Genomic DNA, 7,078 nt, shown 5'->3' on the forward strand with positions numbered 1-7,078 from the left:
TATTTTTATTAAAATTACATCATTTTTTTACATTTGATTTTTGAAGAAAAACGAATCTATCTATCTGAGACCTTGTGTTGTAGACAGATTCCTTGGACAGCCAATACCACCCTAGAATTCTACTCAAAAACTGACGCAAAGTAGAAAGAATAAATATATTCTTCTTTTCTATTTTCTTTATTTATTTTTGCCAATATTTTCTATCTAACAATTGCTATCTGGAAGAAGAATCATATAAATCATCAAGTGTTGCTTGCGATAAAAGTCAGTCCAATGGCGTTTGATATTCCAATGACGTTTGATATTCCTAATTTATATCCACTTACCCAAACTCTTTATATCAAAGCAATAAAAGTCAGTCCAATGACGTTTGATATTCCAATGATGTAAATATTATAAATAGAAACATGTTTTTGTAGAAATAATATTGAATACAAACCAAAATCAATAAAAACTTTTTAACATTAAAAACAAAAATTTAGGCATTGTTAACATGTTTTTTAGGAGAAAAAAAAATTGATCGTATTTTTTTAAAAAACCTAATGCATATTGAATGATATCTTTTAAAAAATTAAGATGGTAACATATTTTTTTTAAAAAAAAATACTAAGATGACAACATACTAGAATGACCAAAGTCAACAAAAGCTAACTAGCTAAACTCTCAACCCATATTATAAAAACATGATAATTTCATAAAAAAACAAACCGAAATAAATTTTCATAACTCAAGTTTTGACCTCCTTTTTCAAAATATTTTCAAAAAATAAAAAATCAAAACAACTAAAAAAGTGTTTTTGACACATTTTGGCCATCCGCACGTTCTTTTTGTAATTTTCAATTATTTTTCTCTAGTTGATGTCTTTTTAAAAAAATCATATTAAAAAAAATATGTTTTCAATGCATTCGTGTCCATTTTGTATTTTTTAATTACTTTTCTTATCAAATTGACATTAACAATGTTTTTTGAAAAAAACCAAAATAAAAAAACCAAAAATCAAAATAGGAAGCAAAATAAACAAAGTTTTAAAGTGCAAAACAAGAAAAATAAGAGATCGAGATAAAATGGAGTTGCTTGGGGGCTAAGTTATTAAAAAAAAACAATGACAAAAGTTATATGGGCTAAATCATAAAATAAGAGAACTAAGAGACCAAAGTGAGATTTAGTTCCTTGGGGACCAAGTAACTAAAAAAGATGATAAAATTTATAGGCTATAAATAAATGGATGAGTTGTAGAGGAAATAGGGCTTACCAAATAAAAACACATTATTCATCATTTCTTTCACCAAACCCTTAACCATAAAACACTATTCATTATCTTTTCTATCAAAACCCTAGCCATCATATTTTTAAAAAAGAATATGAGCTTAAATATGGAGAAACAAACCCTAGAAAAACATTATTCATCTTCTCATGCCTTTCTTAAAAAAAAAAACCCTTAACCTCGTCTCTCTCTATCTAAAGCCAAAACTCTCCCTTAACTTGTCTCATTTCCAACCTTCATTTTCAAAGAGAACATCACCGTTATCTTCATCTCAAATCCTTCTAATAAAGCCCTTAATCATCTTAAAACAACAACTCATGCATCAACACCAATTAAAGATAAAGAGAAAAAAAAAACCCCTGAAACTTCTGTATTTGATTTTACTCTCTTTTGACCTCCAAACAAGGTAAAATCACCGTTATTCTTCTCCCCTTAATGAGCACTACACAACCATACAAGTTTCATAACTTAGTAACCTCTTTGTGAGCATCTAAATAGAGAAAACCGAGATAACAAAAAGAGAACCTTAACCACCAAACATTCAAAGTGTTGAGTCTCCCTCATCGGTTAGTGGTGACCTGCATCGCTGCACAAGGAGTGACACATAGTGACACACAATGCTAGCCCATCCAAGCATCGATCAATTATTGATAGCGCATGGAATGATGCGCCAAACATGATAACCCACTCTTGGAGTATGATTGTCACATGCCAACACTGCATCTCTCGGTTCCATAGTATTTCTCCATTGTTTAAGCTCTTTTTGGTCCTCTTTGACCACCCCTAAAAGATCTATTTTGAATCCTAAATACCTCTTAAATAATTATCTTTATTTATTGATGATTTTGATGTATTTGGTGACGAGGTTTTAGGAATGTTTATTGGATTAATATTTATGTTTAAATGATGTTGGCCAAGTCTTTAATCTTGCATCTTGTTCTATTGTTTATTTTAATGTGTTTTTGTGATGAGATTTTAAAATTGAGCATTTTTTTATTAGATTGACATTTGTGTTTAAATGTATTTTGTTGAATCCTTGAATTTTACATATTGTTTTCTTTCATGTTCTTTGTCATTTCATCATTATCTTTAGTAATGCAACATGTTTTTATTTGTGTATGAACTTTGATATATTTAACAATATGTATTGACATAGTCTTTTGATTTGAAATGATAGAAAATCAAAGCTCATCCATACATTTGCATTGGCTTTTATAACTTATTTATAAAATTTATTAAGGGTTCAACCTACATTAAAAGGCTCATTGGGTCGATATTCCAAACCTTTTAAAAACTTATCCTTGTTTTCTCACAAATTATGTGAAAAATATCTTGTTATTCACTGTTAGTATTTAGGTTAAAATGGACACAATATGGACCATTACCTTAAAATATCAAATGGGGTTACCCATTCTTTTGATTTTAAATAAAAATAAGTCTTAGAAATGTCTAAGTTCAATATTCACCAAATAATTATGAGTATTTATTTCTTTGATTAGTTTACATGAGTGGATGGGTACAACATTGTTCACTTATTGTGAATGTACATACTCAAGTCATAGAATCTGTTGTAACCCATTTTTGGGTCCCCACACAAAAATAAAAATAAAAATAAAAATATATAGCCGGAAGAAATTAGAAAAATAATACGAGGTTGGAGCGCTCAGAAAAGGATCAGAAAAATTGATTAAGGAGGTTCAAAAATACAAGGACTGAAATTTTTTATAGTATATACTTGAATGATGAGAGCCCTGTTGGAAAAAAAAAATTTAATTTGAAGAGAAAAGTCCAAAATTGGATGTTTATGGACTCAATTGGATTTTATTGAAGGTTTAATTGAATTTATAGAGGGTTTGATTGCAAGAAAATGGATTTTTAAGTCAATTTAGGATTTAATTGGAAGAAATTAAAGTTCTGGGGTCAAATTATATTTTTTAAGAGTTGATTTGGTCAAATTAGAGGCTTAATTGCATAAATATTGAAGTTTAATTGCTAATTAGGGACTTAATTGAGAAAATCTGAAACCAAGGACCAAATTGGAAAAGGCGCGTAAATAGAGGGCCTGTAATTTATCGATACAGGGACTAAATTGAAGAAATTAGAAGTTTATTAATCAGTGGAGGGTCAAAATGAACAAATTCAAAACCAAGGACTGAAGTGAAAAACGCGGCCAACTATAGGGGCGGCTACTGAAATTGGAAAGGATGCAATTGAATTAATTCTTAAAATCCAAATTACATTGTGAGGACTTAAAAGAACAAAGGATAAATTAAGGGTTGATTTGAAAAAATATGTTGGCGCCACATTTAAATGAAACGTCGCGTTTTGTATAAAACGACGCCATTTCATGTTAAAAAAAAAAAGTAGAACGGTGTCGTTTTGAGCGACACTGTTCTTCTTTCTCCTTCCCCCGGACATGAAGCAGGGGAAGGTGGGCTGTTTTCTTCCTCTTTCATCATTAATTCCTGCAAGTCGTGTGCCCTGCAGAAGACTCGAAACCCCAAGCACCTTGATGGTGAGAAGTCAGGGGCGCCGCGCCTTGCCAGCCACGCCCATTGGCCAGCCAACCCGGTGTTGTGGCAGGGCAGCAAACCCTGCTCCCCATGCGCTACTATAGGGTGGCAATAGGGACGCCCCCGCTCCCCTTTGCCCTATAAATATCGCACTCAACGCCAACAGGTGGGAGGAAAACGGGTAGAGAAATAAAAACAAAAAGAGAGAAAGGAACGAACCGAAGAGAGGAAAACGGACCAAAAAAGGAAAGAAAACCGGGAAAGCCATAAAGAGGAGAGGGACTATGAGGGTAGAGGAAAAGGAAAACGAACCGAAAGGGAGGAAAAGCAGACCGAGAGGGACAGTGAGAGGTAAAGGAGAGTGGACCGTGAGGGTTAAGGAAAAACGATACTGACACCGGACGAGGTTGGGTCCTGGAAAGAAACATCATCTAAATCAGAACAAAAGGAAAAGGAAACGCAGTAGAAGAAGAGGAGGAGAATGGAAGAGCAGGAGCCTCTTTCTCCACCGTTTGAAACAGTAACGTTACTGTTTGGAGCCGTCATCCGTGAACCATGACACCGCCACCGGCCTCCACCGCAGCACCGCCAGCGAAGCAGCCAGACCAGCAACGCACCACCTCCTCCGCGCCAGGTAACTCTTCTTCCCCTTCATTGTTTGCGTTTTGCTGTTTTTTTTTTCTTGCATGCAGAATGAATAGCGTTCTGCATGCAAGAAAAGGGGAGGGAAAATAATTCCCCCCTCCCCCGTCAGTTATGTTGCTGGGCCAGGCTGATTCTGGCTCAGCATTGTTGGTTTTTTTCCTTCTCTGGGCAGGCTGGTTCTGGCCCAACCATGTGTTTATGGGCCAGACTGATTCTGGCCCATCCCTACTGCCTGGGCCAGGTCTGGCCCAAAAGAAAATATGAGATTTTGTTGGGCCGAGATCGGCCCAATCCCTTTTGGGTCGAGATCGGCCCAACCCTTTTGGAGCTGAGTCCGGCCCAGTTAGTGGGTCGACCCAGCCCAGCCCACCTAGTATTATATATTATATATTATAATGTTTTTTATATTATTTATATACATAGATATATATAAAAATAAAAAATAAAAAAACAATTATGAAAAATCCTTAAAAAAATTTGTTGATTTTCCTGCATATTTTTATTGCTTAATATTGGTTTGTATTTTTATACCGTAAAGATACAAATCCAGTATTAAAATACCCGGTTTTCGTCAAGACATCAAAAAAATATAAAATAAAAAAAATGTTTTGTTTTTAAAATTCCGAAAAATCCTTAAAACATTTGTTGATTTTCCTGCATATTTTTATTGCTTAATATTGGTTTGTATTTTTATACCGTAAATATACAAATCCAGTATTAAAAATACCCGATTTTCGTTAAGTCATCAAAAAGAATTTTAAAATAAAAAGATTTTGTTTTCATGCATACGGCCTAGTCTCTCCAATATATATATATATATATATATATATATATATATATATATATATATATATATATATATATTGGAGAGACTAGGCCGTATGCATGAAAACAAAATCTTTATTATATATCATATTTTCATACAACAAAGAAAATTTCAAAAAAATATATGTATTAGTATGCACTTTGGCTGTAACAACAAGTTTGTTAGAGCCATGAGAACTAGGCCAATATTTCAAAAATTCTCAAAAAATATTTTGTCTTCTTTTAGTATCTGGATTACGAATTTATACGTAAAATGTATTCCTGATATTAAAAATATATTTTTCATGTAGACGTTAGAACGGTTAGGTTTTATCTGATAAGATAAGGATCTCCTTACTGAGGAGGACTTTTCTTAAACCATAAACAGACCAACAACTAGAAATACGATAACATCTTAGCTTTTTATCAGACAATCAAACAATGCAGCTTACCTTAGGTAAGGCGCATTTGGGGTGTTAATACCTTCCCTTTACGCAATCAGTCCCCGTACCCGATTTCTGAGACCAGTTAGGGTTCCTAGTGACCAAAATATTAGGTGGCGACTCCCATTCCATTTTTCACTGATAAAGACAAGAATTTCTTGTCTCCCCATATTTGCCAGATAGATATTATACATTTCCTGATAAAGTGGAATATTTCGCCGCGACGCCGCACACATGCAACAGAATCAATGTGTATAAACACTAATAAATGGCAACCAACAAAAGGCTTAATTATAAGAAGGTGATTATTAAATAACACACTTTAAAGACATGTGAATCTCGAAGTGGTTATTTTTCAAATCTTAGTCCATAAGGGACCTTCATGTCACTAGATTCTATTCCAAATAGATGAAACCATGATGGTCATTACTTGGATAGGATCGTGACATACAATCTTTATTCATTCAACAAATATTGCGAGTGAATCTTGGATACTATAGGATAGATAAACTTTAATAAGATATTATTCATGGACCATTCCTAATATATAGGCAAGGTTTAATAAGCCTAACATAAGCTTATTGGTTATTTATTAGCATGATTTGATGGACTATTGATCACAGGTTATAATCAAGAGTCACCAGTTGTAGACATGTCAATTCACGAAGTATTATCAAAAGATAATAAATGGGAGTAACAAAGATAAACCAAACCTTAGAATGGTTAAGTTGGAGCCCATATATCCATCCACGATTAAACTCATAATAGTAGATCCATTATCATCCATTGATAAGACTGCCGGTAGAATAGGCATAATACACTATAAAGAATATAAGATAAAAGTAGCAATGTAACTTACCTTAGGTGGGATAATTTAAGGTGATAGTGCTTTTCTTTTAGCATAACTAGTTCCTTACTTTAGAACTCTACAGACCAATAAGAATTTTCTAGTGACCATAATACTAAGTGACGACTACTCTTTTCATTTTTACTTTATTCTCAAACAAGCTTTTGTTTTTATAGGTTCGCCACGATGTCACGTGCGATACAAATTATTAAGTCTAATTCTCAATAAATCAAATATCAATAGATAAAAATGGAAAAAAAAAATTCAATTAAAGAAAAGACATAAAAAAATATTGTAGTGGACCTGGTTAATCTGGCAAACTTGTGGCTCAAGTCATGCACCCTACCAGATTTAATGACTTTTATTCATGAAATTGTTTTTCATTCAATTATACAACAACCAAGTGTGTTGCCTTATTTTTATATCGAATAATAATTTTTTTTAAAGAATAGACATGATATGATAGACACGTGAGACTGAAATAACAAAAAAAAAAGCTTAATTTTTAAAAATTAAATAACAAAAAGAGGCATTCAAATAACGAAGGAAAAAATTATTTAAA

This window comes from Populus trichocarpa, chromosome 2 (assembly GCF_000002775.5).
Source record: "Populus trichocarpa isolate Nisqually-1 chromosome 2, P.trichocarpa_v4.1, whole genome shotgun sequence".
In the NCBI taxonomy this organism is placed as follows: Eukaryota; Viridiplantae; Streptophyta; class Magnoliopsida; order Malpighiales; family Salicaceae; genus Populus; species Populus trichocarpa.